The sequence below is a fragment of the Glycine max genome, chromosome 13 (assembly GCF_000004515.6).
Source record: "Glycine max cultivar Williams 82 chromosome 13, Glycine_max_v4.0, whole genome shotgun sequence".
NCBI lineage: Eukaryota > Viridiplantae > Streptophyta > Magnoliopsida > Fabales > Fabaceae > Glycine > Glycine max.
In genome coordinates this window covers 7,320,766-7,342,732 of record NC_038249.2, presented here as the reverse complement: position 1 = coordinate 7,342,732, position 21,967 = coordinate 7,320,766, and the positions used below count along the sequence as shown (strand labels likewise).

At 38.4% G+C, this 21,967-nt stretch overlaps 1 non-coding gene across 1 annotated transcript; it reads right to left on the bottom strand.

Moving 5' to 3' along the window:
* Positions 1 to 18,322: 18,322 nt before the first annotated feature.
* On the bottom strand, positions 18,323 to 18,429 carry LOC112998920 (small nucleolar RNA R71). Its single transcript, XR_003264099.1, has one exon. It is a non-coding gene; the product is annotated as a small nucleolar RNA R71 (small nucleolar RNA).
* Between the last annotated feature and the right edge of the window lie 3,538 nt (positions 18,430 to 21,967).

The following is a 21,967-nucleotide window of genomic DNA, read 5'->3' as shown; positions in this document are numbered from 1 at the left end:
AAAATTTTCACTTGAGTGTCCACATAGGTGCATGCATGACTAGTTTTGCATAAAATTTCCAAATCATCATTGTTGCATTTGTGTCATGGAAATAATGTGGGACATCCCCTTTTATCCTTGAACCAAACCAAACCATGCATATATCATGTCCATCCGTTCTACAAGCACTAAGCCAAAATCCCAACTCACCATGAACCTTGGCCTAGGGAGAGGATGTCAATCCTTGCCCTCGAAAGAAAACAAAGAAAGAAAAAATCCCAATCAAAGATTGAGAGAAAGCAAAAAGGAAAGAAAAGGAAATTCCCAATCAAAGATTGAGAGAAAGCAAAAAAAGAAAGGAAAGAAAATTCCCGATCAAGGATCGAAAGAAAACAAAAGAAATATGCAGGAAGGTCTTTAGACTAGACGACATCTGAACAAATACAGAGTCGTCACCAAGCAAACACAAAAAGAAAGGAAACCACGATCTAAAGTGGTCCTCTCCCTTTGATTGCCAACCAGAATCCTGTGCGTCGGTGACTTGTTTGCCTCGCACCAAACTAAACAGAAAAGGAAAAGGCCAAGAATACTCAAAGCCAAATTTCCTACAAGAAACAAACCATTCCCAAGAAAAGGTCCTATTGATCCATGATCATGCATGTAATCTTTGATTTGATAGGAAATGATTTGCAAAATCAACTCATGACATATCTATGGTTCGGAATTAGGATGAAACACTTACCTGTGTGAGATTGATACACTTTGAGTGATTTTCTTCTATTTTTGTTGAACCCAGTGTTTCCTCAAAAATGGTCATTTGGAAACGAAATGCTAACATCCAAAATCTCATTTATGGTTATGAGAAGATTTCATCAGCATACTCCCCTTCCCCGGTAGACACATTGTTTTTCATCCGAAAAAGCATATGTTGCTCTGATTAGTAGGAAGTTTTGTCTCTTTACTAAAGCATGTTCGCATTTTAGTGAAGAAAACATCGAGACTATTTTTAGTCTCACAAGTTATCCAGAACTACGTAGGTCTAAGTTCCTCATTGAGGATACGTAGGAGCAAGAGTCTCGCTTTTGTCGGCCACCCCACAATCTCTATCATACTGACCCTGCGGTCATGTGACGTGCAGAGACAAATTATGGTCATTCCGCACACCTTTTCAGCGTTCAGACACAGTCGTGTCCGATGGCACGCAGAGACTAACGTCGTCTTCTGCACCCTTTTGTCATCCAGAGGCGACGGGCCCGATGACATGCGGAGACAAATTATGGTCATCCTGCACGCCTTTTCGCCATTCATACACAGTCGAGTCTGATGGCACGCAGAGACTAACGTTGTCTTCTGCACCTTTTTGTCATCCAGAGGCGGCGGGCCCGATGACATGCGAAGACAAATTCTGGTCATTCCGCACACCTTTTCGCCATTCAGACATAGTCGTGTCTGATGGCACACAAAGACTAACATCGTCTTCTACTCCCTTTTGTCATCCAGAGGCGGCGGGCCCGATGACATGCGGGAGCCATTTGGTCCCGCACTTTTTACTTTTGTCATCCAGAGGCGGCGGGAACCATTTGGTCCCACACTTTTTACTTTTGTCATCCAGAGGCGGCGGGCCCGATGACATGCAGGAACCATTCGGTCCCGCACTTTTCACCTTTTGTCATCCAGAGGCGGCGGGCCCGATGACATGCGGGAACCATTTGGTCCCTCACTTTTTACTTTTGTCATCCTGAGGCAGCGGGCCCGATGACATGCGGGAACCATTTGGTCCCGCACTTTTCACCTTTTGTCATCCAAAGGCGGCGGGCCCGATGACATCCGGGAACCATTTGGTCCCGCACTTTTCACCTTTTGTCATCCAGAGGCGGGGGACCCGATGACATGCGGGGAACCATTTGGTCCCGCACTTTTTTTCACTTTTGTCATCCAGAGGCGGTGGGCCTGATGACATGCGGGGACCAGTTGGTCCCGCACTTTTTACTTTTGTCATTCAGAGGCGGCGGGCCCGATGACATGCGGAGACCAATTATGGTCATCCGCACGCTTTTGCTATCTGTAAGACTCGATGAGTGATAAACACGTAGAGACAAACTATGGTCATTCTACGCCCTTTGTCATTCAGGAGCAACAAGTTGAGTGATAAACGCGCAGAGGCATGTTATGGTCATTCTGCACCCTTTATCATTCAGGGACAGTAAGTCGAGAGGTGGGCAGAGACAAATTATGGTCATTCCCCACACCTTTTCACCATCCAGAGGCGATCGTGTCCGGTGGCACGCAGAGATAAATTATGGTCATTCTGTGCCTTGTGTCAACTAAGAGGAACGAATTCGACAATATCAGGATGATGTGTCGGTACTGATCATTTGCACATTTTTGTAGGTTCCGCTGGCAAGGAGATTCATCGGCCGAATGGTGTTTCGCTAGAATGAAATTAGTGTCTTATCTTTACTTCCCTTTTATCTCCAATAAAAGACAAGTAAAGAGGGGCAACTGTCATACCCTAATTTCATCCGGGGACCATCCGTTGTTGGGATGCGACCCTCATTTGACCACTTCGAGGTACTTGGCACCCATCGTTAGGCAATTCGTGAAGTTTTGTGATATGTCGGAAGTCAAAAGAAAGCATTGTTGCACAACCCGTCAAATTCCGTGACATGCCGGAAGTCAAAAGGAAGTGTTAGTGCGCAATCCGTAAAGTTCTATAACATCCTGAAAGCCAAAAAATGGATGATTACGTAATCCATAAGGTTTCGTAACATTACGGAAAGAAAACAAGTATCATTACGTAATTCGTAAGTTTCGTAATATTACGGAAAAAGAATCAGAAAAAAAGGAAAGGGGTGTATTTAATAAACAGGGGGTGCAAATAGCAACCAGACCCACTTGGGCCTTCCAGGAAGTTCTCTAGAAGGCGGTGAAGCAACCTAGCTCACCTGGGCGAGCTGGGTGGCAAGCTTCTCCTTCCTTTTCCTATAAATAGGGGAAGGAGGGAAGAACAAAAATGTTCAACCCTCCGGGTATCTGAGATTGACTTAAAATTAGTGAGAAAAATTGTTTCCGTGAAGAAAATCCAAGCTGAGGCGCTTTCGTAACGCTTCGATGACATTTCCGTGGGTGATTTCGTGAAGATTTTCAACCATTCTTCGTCGTTCTTCGTTCGTTCTTCGTCGTTCTTCGGTCTTCAACCGGTAAGTTCCCGAAATCGAACTTTTCAATTCATTCTATGTACCCTTAGTGGTCCTCATTTGTTTCGCATGCTTTTATTTTTATTTCATTTACTTTCTGTACCCCCTTTTTGACGTGCTTTGGTCATTTATTTAAGTCATTCTCTCGCCTAATCAAAAATAAAATAAATTTCCACCGATCATTTGTATTATAACATCCTTTAATTTCTGTTAAAATGAATTCCGACCGTTCGGTCATGCCGTAACCACGTTTAAAACCAAAAAAGAGGCAAAATAATAATAGAATAATAAAAAATATCATTTAGTAAAATAAATAAAAAAAATCAATTAGACATTTTTCTTTGGGATTTTTCTTTCTTAATCGAATTGACTAATAACCAAAGTAAGACTAAGGCTAAAATCAATTCATAAATCAAACTTTTGTCATCACCTAAAAAGCCATTTTTAAAGGTCCAACGCCTTGAAATGGTCTTTTCCGCTTTTATTGGTTAAACGTGGACTTCTAAAAGCCTAAAATCAACACGTAGCTTTGTTACCTCTTTCAAAAATAAAGAGATCATTAATGGTCTAATGCCTTAATGTTTTCTCTCTTTTAAAAAAAATCTAAAGATTGTTTAATAGTCCAACGCCTTAAATGACCTTTCATTCAATAAAAACATATCTTGCAAAAAAAGGATAAAAAATAACTTAACCAAACGCTTTGTTCTCAAAGAACTACGTAGGTGTGATTTCCTTATCACAATTGAGGAATACGTAGGAGCAAAGGGAAACACCCTTGTCGACCACAAAAGGATAAAAATATAAAAAGGCACAAAAAGACATAAGAACGTAAAAAGGGAAAATAACATAAATTGAAGTAATATTTGCACATTTGATTAAAGGCTACCGTCTCTTGTGACGGACGTGTAGGGTGCTAATACCTTCCCCTGCGTAAATACAACTCCCGAACCTTTCATTTAAAGTTCGTAGACCACATCTTTTCCAGTTTTTCCGACATTTTCCTCAAATAAACGTTGGTGGCGACTCCGCGCGTATTCCTTTCTTGGAAGACGCACCCGCGAGTCACGCGTCGCCCTCCCGCAGAAGGGTAGGTTGTGACATGTGTCATGGAAATAATGTGAGACATCCCCTTTATCCCTGAACCGCTGGCCAAACCGACGCCCTGACATATATCATGTCCAGCCATTCTACAAGCCTTGAGCCAAAATCCCAACTCACCACAAACCTTGACCCAGGGTGAAATTGCCCATACTTGCCTTTGAAAGCAAAAAGAAAAAAAAGAAGAAGAAAGTTCCCGATCAAAGATTGGAAGAAAGCAAAAAGAAAAGGAAAAGGAAAGAAAATTTCAGAACAAAGATTGGAAGAAAACAAAAGAAATATACCGAAAGGTCTTTGGACCAGACAATATCTGAACAATACAGAGTTCTCACCACAAGCAAATAAGAAAAGAAAGGAAATCACGACTTGAAGTGGTCCTCTCCCTTTGATTGCAAACCAAAATCCTGTGCGCTAGCAACTTTCTCGCCTCGCACTAAACAAAAGCAGAAAAGGAAAAGGCCAAAACTCTCAGAGCCAGATTCCCCTCCAAAAACACTATTCCCTAGAAAAAGTCCTATTGATCCATGATCACTCATGTAATCTTTGATTTCATAGGAAATGATTTGCAAAATCAAGTCATGACATATCTGTGGTTCGGAATTAGGATGAAACACTTACCTGTGTGAGATTGATACACTTTGAGTGAATTTCTTCTATTTTTGTTGGACCCAGTGTTTCCTCTAAATGGTCGTTTAGAAACTAAATGCTAACATCCAAAATCTCATTTATGGTTATGAGAAAATTTCATCAGCATACTCTCCATCCCCAATAGACACATTGTTTTTCATCAAAAATTATATGTTGCTCTGATTAGTTGGGAGTTTTGTTTCTTTACTAAAGCATGTTTGCATTTTAGTTAAAGAACACTGAGACTATTTTAGTCTTACTTTTGAAAGAACTACGTAGGTCTGAGTTCCTCATCACAAATTGAGGATATGTAGGAGCAAAAGCCCTACTTTTGTCGACCACCCCACCTTTTGCTATCATGACCCAAGAGTTCGGTAGCATGCAGAGACACCTTACAGTTATCCGCACCTCGTCATTCAGAGATCCCAAGTCCGATTGACAAGTAGAGACCAATGTGGTCATCTGCACCCTTTCCGGAGATGTCAGCATCTTCCGGTAGAAACTATTTTAGTCTCACTTTTGAAAAAACTACATAGGTCTGAGTTCCTCATCACAAATGGAGGATGCGTAGGAGCAAGAGCCTCCCTTTTGTCGACCACCCCACCTTTTGCTATCATGACCCAAGAGTCCGGTAGTATGCGGAGACACCTTACGGTTATCCGCACCACGTCATTCGGAGATCCCAAGTCCGATTGACAAGTAGAGACCAATGTGGTCATCTGCACCCTTTCCGGAGATGTTAGTATCTTCCGGTAGAGACTATTTTAGTCTCACTTTTGAAAGAACTACGTAGGTCTGAGTTCCTCATCACAAATGGAGGATACGTAAGAGCAAGAGCCTCACTTTTGTAGACCGCCCTACACTTTCTGTCATCCTGACCCGTGAAGTCAGGTGACATGCGGAGATACCCAAGTGGTTATCCGCACAAACAATTTCTGTTAATCCTAACCCGTGAAGTTAGGTGGCAGGCGGAGATACTCAAGTGGTCATTCGTCAGACTTAGAGTCTAGTAGCATGCAGAGACTAACGTCCTCTTCTGCACCCTTCATCAATCATGGCCAATGAGCCCGTTGACACGTGGAGATTTACGTCGTCATCTGCGCTTTCTGTCATCCTAACCCGTGAAGTTAGGTGACATACAGAGATACCCCGATCGGTTATCCGTACAAAGACAACTTCTGTTAATCCTAACCCGTGAAGTCAGGTGGCAGACGGAAATACCCCAAGTGGTTATCCGTACAAACACACTTCTGTTAATCCTAACCCGTGAAGTTAGGTGACAGGCGGAGATACCCAAGTGGTTATCCGTATAAACACTCTTTCGCTATCCCTCAGACTCAGAGTCCGATAGCATGCAGAGACAAATGTCGTCTTCTGCACCCTTTGTCAATCGCAGCCAACGAGCTCGTTGACACGTGGAGATTTACGTCATCTTCTGTGCTTTCTGTCATCCTGACCCGTGAAGTCAGGTGACATACGGAGATACCCCGAGCGATTATCCGTACAAAGACAACTTTTGTTAATCCCGACCCGTGAAGTCAAGTGGCAAGCGGAAATACCCCAAGTGGTTATCCGTACAAAGACAACTTCTGTTAATCCCGAACCGTGAAGTCAGGTGGCAGGCGGAAATACCCCAAGTGGTTATCCGTACAAAGACAACTTCTGTTAATCCTGACCCGTGAAGTCAGGTGGCAGGCTTTAATACCCCAAGTGATTATCCGTACAAACACACTTCTGTTAATTCTAACCCGTGAAGTTAGGTGGCAGGCAGGAAATACCTTATGGTTATCCGCACCTTTCGTCAACCAGGGGCAAACGAGCCTATTGACGCGCAGAGACTAACATCGTCTTCTGCAACTTTTGTCATCTTGACCCATGGAGGTAGGTGACATGCGGGGCACCTTATGGTTATCCACACCTTTCGTCAACCAGGGGCAAACGAGCCTGTTGACGCGCAGAGACTAACATCGTCTTCTGCACCTTTTGTCATCCTGACCCATGGAGGCAGGTGACATGCGGGAATACCTTATGGTTATCCGCACCTTTCGTCAACCAGGGGCAAACGAGCCTATTGACGCGTAGAGACTAACATCATCTTCTGCACCTTTTGTCATCCTGACCCATGGAGGCAGGTGACATGCGGGGAACCTTATGGTTATTAGCACTTTTCATCAACCAGGGGCAAACGAGCCTGTTGACGCGTAGAGACTAACATCGTCTTCTGCACCTTTTGTCATCCTGACCCATAGAGGCAGGTGACATGCGAGGCACCTTATGGTTATCCGCACCTTTCGCCAACCACGGGCAAACAAGCCTGTTTACGCGCAGAGACTAACATTGTCTTCTGCACCTTTTGTCATCCTGACCCATGGAGGCAGGTGACATGCGAGGCACTTTATGGTTATCCGCACCTTTCGTCAACCAGGGGCAAACGAGCCTATTGACGCGCAGAGACTAACATTGTCTTCTGCACCTTTTGTCATCCTGACCCATGGAGGCAAGTGACGTGCGGGGCACCTTATGGTTATCCACACTTTTCGTCAACCAGGGGCAAACGAGCCTGTTGACGCGCAGAGGCTAACATCGTCTTTTGCACCTTTGTCATCCTAACCCATGGAGTTTAGTGGCAGGCAGAGATACCTTGTGGTCATTCGCACCTTTAGTCAATCGAGGTGAACGAATCTGACGGTATCAGGATGATGTTGGTCGTTCGATTCTGATTATTTTCAAAAATTTTGCAGGCTTACTCTAGAGACATTCAAGCCTGACGACGCATGAGATTCTTCTCAATTGGGCGCGGGCGATCAAGTTTGATGGCGTGGGGAAGTGTCGTGGTTGTCCAACTTTGTCGCTTTAAAGACACTGAAGTTTTGTTGACACTTCTGATTCCTTTTCTTTACTTTCTTAATGACAGGTTCCGCTGATTGGGATATTGATCGGTGGAATGATGTTCCACTCGAACGAAATTAGTGTCTTATCTTTACTTCGCTTTTATCTTCAATAAAAGATAAGTAAAGAGGGGAAACTGTCATACCCTAATTTCGTTCGGGGACCATTGTTTCGTGGCATGCAACCTTCCGGTGAAGTTCCGCAAACATGTCGGATTTTTAGTTTAATATTTTGGGTCAATTCTGTGCGCATGTACGACTTTGCAAGTTTTTCTTTGAATTATAGGACATGTTCAAGAAATGGGTAATTGTTTTGAAAATAAAAGTTTTTGACATTTTGTGACTTGAAATCTTTGATTCTCCTCTACATGTCATGATAGTTTTGAAAGCTCGATTTGAAAGTGATGAGTTTACCTTTGTGAGAATTTGAGCCATACATCATCATAATCATTTGGTGTGTTTTGCCCCATTGATTGCTTGCACAATAGCCTTGGCTTGATTCTTGTTGATGCTTCCTAATTCACATGCATATTTGGAAATGATTGAGGCAATTTTGTTCTTATAAGCTTCTAGCCAAATGGACTTACCTTGACTTAATTCCTTTGATAGCCCTTTTGAACCTTGTTTCCATTTCCTTGTTTTGAAGTTCACTACAAGCCTTAAGTGAAAAACCATGATATCACTATATCCTTAAGGAATTTTGGAGCATTGGAATTGTTTTCGGAATAAGTGTGGGGGTTTTTGGTTCATTGGATAACATGTTTTGTTGGCCATGCTTCATGATATATTTTGAGCCATACTTGATGTACATTGCATATTGTTTAAATGTTGGACATGCTGAATATGATGCTGTTTCTCAAAAGGAATTACAAAAAAAAAAATTATTAAAAAAAAATCGAAAAAGAAAAAGAAAAGTAGTAAAGTTGAGTGAATAAGATCTTAAATGACAAAAGAATGATGAGACTCTTGGTTCTACTCTTTATGTTTAAATTTTATCTTTACTTCCTTTTTATTTTCTTATGTTTTCTTAATATGCACTTATTCCCCATTGCTCCTCTATTCCTTTGGGATTCAGCCACTTATTCCATATTTTTCCATACCTTGTCCTTGGCCCCATTACAACCTTAAAAGACCTTTTGATCCTCATGTGCTTGTGTTTATGGGTTGATTGTCAATTTTAGAATCTTGCCAAGTTTATGTGGTGTTTGTTTTCATGGGTGCTTTGAGGGTAAATAGTAGCCTAAACACTTGAGAGATAGAGTGTATATCTTGTGAGGCTTTATCACTTTTCATTCTTGAGCTGATTAACTATTTTGGCATGATTGGGTTGCTTGGATGATTTTCATGAATGTCTTGACTTTTCGGATCTCCTTATGTTATATGTTACGCATTCCTTTCATTCCTTGATGTTCATTGAGAAATATGTGAATGTTTTCGTTTGTCTCTCTTTGATATCCTTGGACTTTGTTCTTTGTTTCATTTTGCCCAGGAGTGCAAAAGGCTAAGTATGGGGGGTTTGATGTGCCATCATTTTCTTCTATTTTCTAAACCCTTTTTGCACCATTTTAATTACTGATTGGTCTTAATTGTCAATTAATTAGGCAGTTTTATTATTTGGGCTCATTTAGCTAATTTGATGTTTTTAATCTAATTTTAGGAATTAATGAAACATTGGGCTTAATCTGGATTTTGGTTGTGGACTTGAAGAAGGAAAAATAAAGCAGCGCTTACCTTAGTTAATTTCTAATTAGGAAACTTCGCAATTTTATTTTATGTGGTTCAGTGTTTATTTCGTTTTGGGCCAGAGTGTTGTAATAGGGCCCAGTGACTTTGAGTGACTCTTTTTAAATAGCAGCCTTGGGATTCGTGCAAGGCATTCTGTTAGATTATTATTCAGAGCTTAGGGTTTATGGTTTTGAAGTTTTTTTGTTCTAATGCTACTGTTTCGTTCTTAATGCAATTTTCCATTTCCTGCTTCTAATTACAATTTCGTTCTTGTTTCTTCTTCTACTTTCATTTACATTTCTGTTTTCATTTACGTTTCTGTCTCATTTACATTTCTGTTTATTTACGTTTCTGCTTCATGTTTCATTTACGTTTTCTGTTTGAATCTATGGAAGGCTAATTATTCTGGTGTTGTTTCCTTCTGAGGAAGAAGCCCAACTCTCTTTGAGGTTTCGTTTATAATGTGGTTCCCTGGCAGTTTTCCCTTCACCAGTTAACCCAAATTCGTGAACATTAATCAGTGCACGCTTCGTGTTCGATTAATTGCCTCTGAGCCTAACTTGCGTTCATGCTTAATGGATGAAGGGCTAATTGGTGTATGTGGTGCCTAATCACGTATTGACAACCCTAGGTTGATTTTCGCTTAGTAAATTGAAATAGGGTTGGATTAAGTGGTTACTGTTAGGGACGAATTCTCCATAACCCAGGATAAGAGAATGGCTTCTGAATCAGAGGAAACAACCCATTTTTAATATTATTAGTTTCGCATTCCAGTTTATTTGTTCTGCTCCTTAAATCACAAAACAAACAAACCCCCCCAATCGTTACTGTTACTGCAAGTATATTATGAACAATTGGTTTATCATTGCTCGTTGGGAAACGACCTAGGATCACTTCCTAGTTACTGCATTTTCATGTTTATTTGATTCGGGTACGGCCTCGATCAGTATGAACAATCATGAAAAACAATCATCAAATGTAATTGTTATAAACATTCAAAGTAATCAATAATAAACAAGAAAAACAACCATTTCACTCAACCAAAGTAAACAATAATCACAATCAATCATGATAAACAATCAAAGTTAAACATTCACCATAATCAAGCATGATAATTAAACAGTATAAACATCCAAAGTGGCTAGGATTCTAAGTTATTTAGGTCTATGAGTCCTAATTCTCTTCTGATAACATAGAAGTTTTCTTTGGGGAGACATTTTGTGAAGATATCAACTAACTGATTCTTTGTGTCAACAAATTCTAATATGCAATCCCCTTTTTGAATATGATCTCGGAGGAAGTGATGCCTTATTTCAATATGCTTTGTTCTAAAGTGAAGAATAGAATTTTTGGACAGATTAATTGCACTTGTATTGTCACAGCGGATAGGTATATGATCAAGTTTTAAACCATAGTCAGAAAGTTGTTGTCTCATCCAAAGGATTTGTGCACAACAACTTCCATCAGAAATATATTCCGCTTCTATAGTTGATAAGGCAACATTATTTTGTTGTTTACTATGCCATGATACTAGAGCAGAACCAATGAAATGACAAATGCCACTATTACTTTTTCTATCAGTTTTGCATCCAGCAAAATCAGAGTCAGAGTATCCTACTAAGTTATAAGAGGAATTCTTAGGATACCATAACCCTAGATTTATAGTGCCTAACAAATATCTCATTATTCTTTTAATTGCACTAAGGTGAGATTCTTTGGGATTTGCTTGATATCTTGCACATATAGAAACACTAAACATTATATGAGGTCTACTTGCTGATAAATAAAGAAGAGATTCGATCATACCTCTATATTTCTTTATGTCTATTGACTGACCGATTTCATCTTTATCCAGATAACAAGCAGTGCTCATAAAAGTGGCCATGTGTTTAGCATTTTCCATCCCAAACCTATTAATTAGTTCTTTGCAATATTTTGACTGACTAATAAATATTCCATTCATTGTTTTCTTTATTTGTAGTCCACGTAAGAAATTTAACTCACTCATCATGGACATTTCAAATTCATTTTGCATATGTTGAGAGAATTCTTTGCATAGAGAATGATTAGTTGACCCAAAAATTATATCATCAACATATATTTGTACTAAGAGAATATCATGCAATTTTCTTTTCATAAAGAGTGTGGTATCAACCTTTCCTCTTGTAAAGCCCTTTTCTAAAAGAAATTTGCTCAATCGTTCATCCCAAGCCCTAAGGGCTTGTTTTAAACCATATACAGCCCTTTTCAATTTAAGGACATCATTGGGCTTATCCATATTTTCATAACCAGGAGGTTGATCGACATAAACTTCTTCTTGGATGAAACCATTTAAAAAAACACTTTTAACGTCCATTTGATAGAGTTTAAAATCCATTATGGATGCAAAGGCCAATAACATTCTAATGGCTACTGAAGCATAAGTTTCCTCATAATCTATTCCTTCTTCTTGATTATATCCTTTGGCCACTAGCCTAGCCTTATTTCTAATTACTATTCCATGTTCATCCAATTTGTTTCTGAATACCCATTTAGTTCCTATAACTGGATGATTATTAGGTTTGTCAACTAATTCCCAGACATTATTTCTTTCAAATTGATTTAACTCTTCTTGCATAGCAATAATCCAATGTTCATCAATTATTGCTTCATTTAAATTTTTAGGTTCAATTAAAGAAACAAAAGCCATATTATTGCATGCATCTTTGAGAGAGTGTCGAGTTGTTACACCTTTTGAGATGTCACCAATGATATTATCAAGAGGATGATATCTTGAAGTTCTTCACTCTCTTAGAAGATCTATATTTGTTTTACTTTCATCAATTAGAAAGTCTTCTTCATTTCCATTTCCTTTGGCTTTGTGCCCTTTCTTGTCAATTTGTATGTCTTCTAATTAATCTGTGATATCATCAAGTATTTCCTTTCTTGGCCTTATAAGGTTTGTCTCATCAAAAGAAACATGGATAGATTCTTCAATAATCATAGTTCTTTCGTTATAAATTCTAAAAGCTTTACTATTCAAGGAATATACCTTCATTAGATTTTGCATCAAACTTACCTAAGTTGTCTTTCCCGTTGTTTAGCACAAAACACTTACATCCAAAAACATGAAGATGAGAAATGTTCGGTTTTCTTCCTTTGTACAATTCATATGGAGTTTTCTTTAAGATTGGTCTAATTAAAGCTCTATTCATTATATAGCATGCTCTATTAATAGCTGCAGCCCATAAATATTTAGGAAGATTTGTATCATTAAGCAAAGTTCTGGCTATTTCTTCTAAAGATCTATTTTTTCTCTCAACTACTCCATTTTGTTGAGGGGTTCTAGGTGTATAAAAATTGTGTTCAATGCTATTTTCATCCCAAAATGATTCAAAATCCTTATTTTCAAATTCTCCTCCATGATCACTCCTAATAGATGCAATATTGAGATTTTTCTTGTTTTGAATGATTTTAGCAAGTTTCTTAAAAGCATGAAAAACATCTCTTTTGTGAGTGAGAAATAATGTCCATGTGTATCTTGAGTAATCATCAACTATAACAAGAGCATAGTAATTTCCTCCAAAACTCATAGTTCTAGAGGGACCAAAAAGATCCATATGCAAAAGTTGTAAGGGTTGAATTGTAGAAACAATATTCTTTGATTTGAAAGAAACCCTTACTTGTTTTCCTTTTTGAGATGTATCATACAATCTATCTTTTTCAAATTTGAGTTTTGGTAAACCAATTAATAAATCATTAGAAATTAGTTTATTTAAACGTTTCATGTTTATATGAGCAATTCTTCTATGCCATAACCAAGAATCATCATTTTTACTGAAAAAACATTGATCATGATTTGATGTTTTATCTAAATTTATCATGTATACAATATTATTAGTTCTATAGCCTATAATGTTTATATTTTTTATCATGTTTATTTTTAATATCACAATTATGAGAGTCAAATGACACTAGAAAACCTTTATCACATAATTGACTAACACTTAGCAGACTATGCTTAAGATCATCAACAAGTAAAACATTTTCAATGGAGGTAGATGGATTCATACCTATTTTTCCGACTCCAAGAATTTTACCTTTGTTGTTGTCACCATAAGTCACATGTCCACTATTCTTGGGAGAAATATGAGTAAACTTTGATGCATCTCCCATCATGTGTTTAGAGCATCCTCTCTTCTTCGCTTTCATAGTTTTTGGCCATGAGACTTAAATTTACAACTTCATTTTTTGAGTCTCCGGATGAATCGATATTGTTATCTTCCCAAGTGATGTAAGCTTTCTTTGCTTTCTTGTCTTTGAAGGTTTTCCTGTCAGATTTTTCCATTCTTTTCTTGAAACTAGGGCAATCAACTCTCAAATGACTAGGTTGATTGCATTCATAGCACTTTGGAATAGAAGATGAATCTTCTCCTCTTTTCTTTGAATTGAAGTTTTTTCTTCTTTGATTTTTTTTGTTCCTCATAAACATATTGAATCTCTTAATGAAGAAACTGAAATCATCATCTTCTTCTATTTCATTCAAGTCCTCTTTGTCACTTTCTTCTTGAATAAAAGATGAGGCTTTTAGTGCAATTCCTTTCTTTTTCTTGTCATTTTCTTCATGTTGGTTTAGTCTCATAAGTTCCATTTTGTGTTCCTAAAGCTTTGCAAATAGAGTTTCAAGAGACATGTTAGTAAGATCTCTCAATTCTGCAATTGCAGTTACCTTTGGCTGTCATTCCCAGCTTAAACATCTTAGTACTTTGTTAACGAGATCCTCGTTAGGAAATATCTTTCCAAATGATGCAAAATGATTAACTATATGTGTGAATCTCTTTTGCATATCCTGTATGGTTTCATTTTGATTCATTATAAAATATTCATATTCATGTGTTAGGGTGTTTATTCTAGAACTCTTTACATCAGTTGTTCCTTCATGGGTTACATGCAATGTATCCCACATTTCTTTTGCATTCTTATAATTTGAGACTCTAAAGTATTCATCCATTCCTGATGCAGAGGTAATTATATTTTTAGCTTTTAAGTTATATTGTACCCTTCTGTGGAAGCAATGTCTTCCAAGGTTTTTTTGATGATGTCAAAGAATCAAGAGTCAAGAAAAATCCAAAGATTCAAGAATCAAGATTCAAGATTCAAGAATCAAGATTTAAGAAACAAGAGAAGACTCGATCAAGATAAGTACTAAAATTTTTTTTAAAACATTGAGTAGCACAAGAAGTTTTCACAAAATCATTACCAAAGAGTTTTAATCTCTAGTAATCGATTACCGGAAGGTAGTAATCGATTACCAGTATTTTAAAACGTTAAGATTTCAAATTTCAACAGTTTTAAATCATTTTAAACTTGTGTAATCAATCACACAATACTTGTAATTGATTACTAGTGTTTCTAAACGTTTTAATCTTCAAAATTCAAAATGAAGAGTCACATCTGTTGATGTGCAATCGATTACACCTTAATGGTAATCGATTACCAGTGACTGATTTCGAAAAATACATTTCCAAAAGTCACAATTCTTCAAGTGACTTGTTTCTGAAGATTCTTTCAAAAGTCACAACTTTTCTAAGTAACTAGTTTTTAAAAGAAATTGCCAAGAGTCACAAACTTTGACTTGAGTCATCAAGAGATTATAAATATGTGACCATGGTATGAATCTAAAATATATGATCTATCATCTATCTTTCAATCTTATTTCAACATTCTTCAATCAATCTTTTCAACTCTTTCTACAGAATTTTCTGATTCATCTTCTCTTCATCTTTCTAAAAGTTTTTGTTCAATACTTTCTCTTCCAAGAAAAGTTCTTTGATAAAAAAACTTGTGTTATTCATCTTTTTCATTCTCTTCTCCCTTTACCAAAAGAACGAAGGACTAACCGCCTAAATTCTTTTGTGTCTCTCTTCTTCCTTTGCCAAAAGAACGAAGGACTAACCGCCTGAATTCTTTTGTGTCTCTCTTCTTCCTTTGCCAATAGAACAAAGGACTAACTTCCTGAATTCTTTTCTGTCTCTCTTCTCCCTTACAAAAGATTCAAAGGACTAATCGCTTGAGAATTCTTTTGATTCTTCCCTTTCCCTTAAGCAAATGATTTCAAAGGACTAACCGCCTGAGATATCTTTTGTTTCCCCTTTACAAAGATTCAAATGACTAACTGCCTGAGAATTCTTTGTCCCAAGACATTGGAGGGTACATCCTTTGTGGTACAAGTAGAGGGTACATCTACTTGGGGATTGTTATACTAAGAACCAGAGAAGGTACATCTCTTATGGATCAGTTCAACTGGAGGGTACATCCACTTGGTTTTTCAAAGATAAAAAGGGAGGTTACATCCCTTGTGGATCTTTGGCTTGTAAAGGATTTTACAAGGTTGAAAGAAATCTCAAGAACCGCGGGTTTCTTGGGGACTGGATGTAGGCACGGTTTGTAGCCAAACCAGTATAAATCTTGTGTTTGTCTTCTTCTTCCCTACACTCTTTAATTTCCGTTGTGTATGATGTGTCATTATTTTCTCCTATTTCTTAACCCTTTTTGTCACCATTTTAATTACTGATTAGCCTTAATTGTCAAAATAATTATGCAGTTTTATCATTTGGGCCTATTTGACTAATTTTGTGTTTTTAATTTAATTTCAGGAGAATTATAAGCAATTGGGCTTCAATCCGGAATTGGGCTTGGACTTGAAGAGAGCAGACAATTTTATTTTATCAAATCTTATCTTATCCAGATTTTATTTCATCTAGATTTTATTTCGTCAAGATTTTATTTCATCCAATCTTATCTTATCTTGTCCAGATTTTATTTTATTTCGTTTATGGGCTTTGGGGATGAGGACCTATATAACAGCACCAAGGTTTTAGTTTAAGGAGTTTTTGAGAGTTTTTGGAGAGGAGAATAATTTGAGGGTTTTGCAATTCCAGTTTTTACTGTTCATGTGCATTGTTCACGTAACAATAAAATTCGTTTTCTGCTTCAATCTATAATTTTGTTTTCTGCTTCCAATTGCAATTTCGTTTTTTGCTGATTAATGGAAGGCTAAGTCTCCAGCGTTGTTTTCTCTTGAGGATCAAGCACAACTCTCTTTGAGGTTTTGTTATTACTATTGATTTCTGATCAGTTTTTCCTCTTCACCAATTGCTCTATATTTGTTGCTATTAATCCATGCATGCTTAGTGCTTGATTAATTGTCTTTGTGCTTAATTTACGTTCATGCTTAATGATCAGTTTCGTTCATGATCAACTGGTGTATGTGTTGCTTACTCACATAATGACAGGCTTATGTTAATTTTCACTTAGTAATTTAATTTAGGGTTGGATTAAGTGGTTGAACTGATTAAGGATAAATTCTCATAACCTAGGAGAAGAGACTTGCTTGTGAATCAAGGGGGAACAACATGTTTTAATTCTGTTATTTCTTTAATTCGAATTTGCTTGTGGTTTAATTTACAAAACAAACAACCCCCCCTCCAATTCGTTACTGCTTTATTACTATCTATTATGAACATTTGGTTGACCATTACTCGTTGGGAGACGACCTATGATCACTTCCTAGATATTGCATTTTTAATGTTTATTTGATTCGGGTACGACCTCGATCAAATTTGGCGCCGTTGCCGAGGAGCAGTGGGCCAAAGGTTCATAAAAGGTTGTGAGTGTGTGTTGTTTTGTTTTGTGTAGCATCATGTTTTGCATTTCAGTCGGGTCCCTTGTTTTGATAGTTAGAGTTGTTATTTTTGGCTGATTTTTTGTGTGGTAGTTTCTTTTGATCTATATTGTGTGTGAAAAATACCAGGAGCACTTGGTGTGGTTGAATTTGAGAGAGACAAAAATTTTGGGAACTTGTTTTTTTAGCAAAACTTAAAACGGTCATAACTTTTGACCCGGGTATCAGAATGACTATTATTATATATGCATTTGGGGTAGAAAAAAATTCCCTATACTATGATAATCTGCTTTAGCCGGTTGGGGTCTCCCAAACTCAAAAAATCAGCCGTTTACTAAGTTTTTTTTTTATTTTTCAAGTATTATTGTCCTATTTTTCCACACTTTGCTTAGGTTGTTTTCATTGTTAGACTTTGAATTTTTGTTTGAAATTTTTTGTACTATCTTTTCATGATTTTTGGGTGTTGCTCACAAAATTTCAGCTCATTTGGATATCGTTTGACTATAGTTGTAGTTTTAACCCTCTCCTGGTGCTTGTTTGAGAAACACATTATTTGCTGCGTATAGTGCATGACTAGGGGCAATTCAAGTAACTTACAACCCTTTGATCCTGAAATAGATAGAACCTTTCATAGATTAGTTAGGCATAGTGTGCATCCTGGTCATTCTGTGCATTTTGAGCATCCTAATCACTTTGAGTATTCTATTGCTGGTGATTCTGAATATTCTGATTTTGAGCATTCGGCTGTTAATTTTCAGACTGAGAACATGGCTCAACCTCCACCTCGTGAGAGGAATCTTAGGGAGATGGCTGCACCTGATTTCACTTATGAAAGCTTGTGCATTCAATATCTTGATGAGGGTGTTCCATATGTTCTCAAGACTGGACTAATACATTTGCTGCCCAAGTTTCATGGTCTTGCAGGTGAAGATCCTCATAAGCATCTTAAGGAGTTCCATATTGTTTGTTCCACCATGAAGCCCCCTGATGTCCAGGAAGATCATATCTTTCTAAAGGCTTTTCCTCATTCTTTGGAGGGAGTGGCAAAAGATTGGCTATACTACCTTGCTCCCAGGTCCATTTTCAGCTGGGATGACCTTAAGAGGGTGTTCTTGGAGAAATTTTTCCCTGCATCTAGGACCACTACCATCAGAAAAGACATTTCAGGCATCAGGCAACTTAGTGGAGAGAGCTTGTATGAGTACTGGGAAAGATTCAAGAAATTGTGTGCAAGCTGTCCTCACCACCAGATTTCTGAGCAACTCCTTCTGCAATATTTCTATGAGGGACTTAGCAACATGGAGAGGAGTATGATTGATGCTACCAGTGGTGGAACTCTTGGTGATATGACTCCTGTTGAGGCTAGGAATTTGACTGAGAAGATGGCTTCCAACTCCCAACAATTCAGTGCAAGAAATGATGTTATTGTCCTTAGAGGAGTCCATGAGGTGGCCATAGATTCATCTTCATCTGCTGAAAATAAAAAGCTTGAGGGAAAACTTGATGCCTTGGTCAACCTGGTAACTCAGCTTGCCATGAATCAGAAATCTGCATCTGCACCTATTGCAAGAGTCTGTGGTCTATGTTCTTCTGCAGATCACCATACAGATCTATGTCCTTCTTTGCAGCAATCTGGAGTCAATAAGCAACCTGAAGCTTATGCTGCAAATATTTATAATAGACCTCCTCAACAGCAAAACCAACAACAACAGAATAATTATGATCTTTCAAGCAACAGATACAATCCAGGTTGGAGGAATCATCCAAATCTGAGATGGGCAAGTCCTCCACAACAACAACAGCTTGTCCCTCCCTTCCAGAATGTTGCTGGTCCAAGCAAGCCACATGTTCCTCCTCCAATACAGCAGTAGCAACAACAAAGACAACAAGCAACTGAGGCCCCTCCTCAACCTTCCTTAGAAGAGTTAGTGAGGCAAATGACTATCCAGAATATGCAATTTCAGCAAGAGACAAGAGCCTCTATTCAGAGTCTAACAAATCAGATGGGGCAGATGGCTACTCAGTTGAACCAAGCTCAGTCCCAAATTTTTGACAAATTGCCTTCACAAACTGTGCAGAATCCGAAAAATGTGAGTGCCATCACCTTGTGGTCTGGCAAGCAAATTCAAGTGCCTCCACCAGTAGCAGCACCTGCACCTGAACCTGTCAAGCTTCATTCTGCACCTGAAAAAAAGGATGAGATAGTTGCACAAAAGAGAAAGCTTCCTGATCATGAGGGAGCTAACAAAAATTTTCATGGAGGTTGACCTTCTTCGAGTAGTTTTGACTTCCAGCACCCTCTTATCCCTCTTCCATTTCCACCTAGAGCAATTCCAAACAAAATAATGGAAGAAGTGGAAAAGGAGATCTTGGAGACCTTTAGGAAAGTAGAGGTGAGCATACCTCTGCTAGATGCCATCAAGCAGATTCCAAGATATGCCAAGTTTCTAAAGGAGCTTTGCACCCACAAAAGGAAGCTCAAAGGCAATGAAAGGATTAGCATGGGCAGAAATGTGTCAGCATTGATAGGTAAATATGTTCCTCACATTCCTGAGAAATGTAAGGACCCAGGTACTTTCTATATACCTTGCATTATTGGGAACAGTAAATTTGAGAATGTCATGCTAGATATAGGAGCATCAGTTAGTATCATGCCTCTGTCCATTTTCAATTCTTTATCTCTTGGACCTTTACAGTCTACAGATGTGGTGATTCATTTGGCAAATAGAAAGAAGTGTTGCTTACCCCGCAAGTTTCATAGAGGATGTGTTGGTTCGGGTTGGTGAACTTATTTTTCCTGTTGATTTTTATGTTCTTAATATGGAAGAGGGGTTTTCCCATGGTTCAGTTCCAATTATTTAAGGCAGGCCATTTATGAAAATAGCCCGAACCAAGATAGATGTTTATGATGGCACATTATCTATGGAATTTGGCGATATTGTTGTTCATTTTAACATTCTTGATATCATGAAACATCCATCTGAGGATCATTCTGTTTTTCGTGCTGAGATAATTGATCAGATTGTTGATGATTATATGTTTGATTTTGATTATGTTCTTCATGGTAGGAAGCATCCATTTTTACCTGATCCGCATACTTGCCATTCCTTATGCATTGAATCTGAATCTAAGTTTGAATTTGATCCTATATCTGATTTTTATGCTGAGAGTGAATTTGAATTTAAGTCTGGTTCTGATTTTCTGGGTGTTGTACCTATTGATGTTGATTTTTTAGAGTTAGAATGCACTAACCATGTTGCAGGAAGTACATACACTTTTGACTTGCTTTATGAGGTACAGGCTGAGGAACCTCCTTCTTCTCCTACCTTGGTTCCTCCCACTATTCAGCCACCACCCACACCAAAGTTGAAGCCTTTTTCTGGTTTTTCTGGTTATTTACAAATTCATATTGCTCCCGAGGATCAAGAAAATACCATATTCACCTGTCCCTTTGGCACTTTTGCCTATAGGAGGATGCCCTTTGGCCTATGCAATGCCCCTGGTACCTTCCAACGGTGTATGCTTAGCTTTTCAGTGATTTTTTAGAGAGTTGCATAGAGGTGTTTATGGATGATTTTACTGTTTATGGATTCTCTTTTGATGCATGTTTGGATAGTCTGGATAGAGTTCTTAATAGATGCATTGAAACTAACCTTGTGCTGAATTTTGAAAAATGTCACTTCATGGTAGAACAAGGTATAGTTTTAGGGCATATCATTTCCAGTAGGGGCATAGAGGTAGACCCTGCAAAAATAGCTATTATTTCACAATTGCCTTACTCCTCTTGCGTGCAAGAGGTTCATTCTGTTCTTGGTCATGCAGGGTTTTATAGGCGTTTTATCAAGGATTTTAGCAAAGTGGTCCTTCCATTATCCAATCTGCTACAAAAGGAGGTGAAGTTTGATTTTGATGACCAGTGCAAAGAGGCTTTTGATTGCCTCAAGCGTGCGGTGACTACCACTCCTATCATTCAGGCACCTGATTGGACAACCCCATTTGAGCTAATGTGCGGTGCACCCAATTACGCATGGGGGGTTGTCCTTGCTCAAAAAATTGACAAGCTGCCTCGGGTAATCTACTACACTTCCAAAACTTTGGATGTAGCCCAAGCAAATTACACTACCACAGAGAATGAGCTATTAGCGATAGTTTTTTCTCTTGAGAAATTTCGTTCATATTTACTTGGTACTCGTGTTATTATTTATACTGACCATCCAGCTCTGAAGTACCTGTTGAAGAAGGCTGAATCAAAGCCTAGATTGATCAGGTGGATGCTTTGGCTCCAAGAGTTTGATTTGGAAATCCGTGATCGAAGTGGTCCACAGAACCTCGTGGCTGACCACCTGTGCAGCATTGAGCGTGCATCTGAGGACTCACCCATTCAGGATGATTTTCCGCATGACAATTGTACATTCTGTATAGTATTTATGATTCTTTCCCCACTCCTTGGTTTGCTAATATTGTGAAATTTATTTATTTCATCCAATCTTATCTTATCTTGTCCATATTTTATTTTATTTCGTTTATGGGTGATGCAATCCTACCCCGCAAGGGCATTGGATAGAAAACTCCAAGTAGATTGGGCCAGAGATGCAAGAGAAGGCCCTAGGGTTCTTATGAGCCATAGGGTAGATTTCGGGCCCATGGGCTAAGTACGAGCCCACTTATCTTTGTAAATATTAGATTAAGGTTTCATTATTTTTGGGCCTTGTATTTAGGGCTCCATAATGTAGGTAGGGTACCCTAGAAATATAGGATTTTTCATCCCTTGTATTTTAGGGCACCTAGAC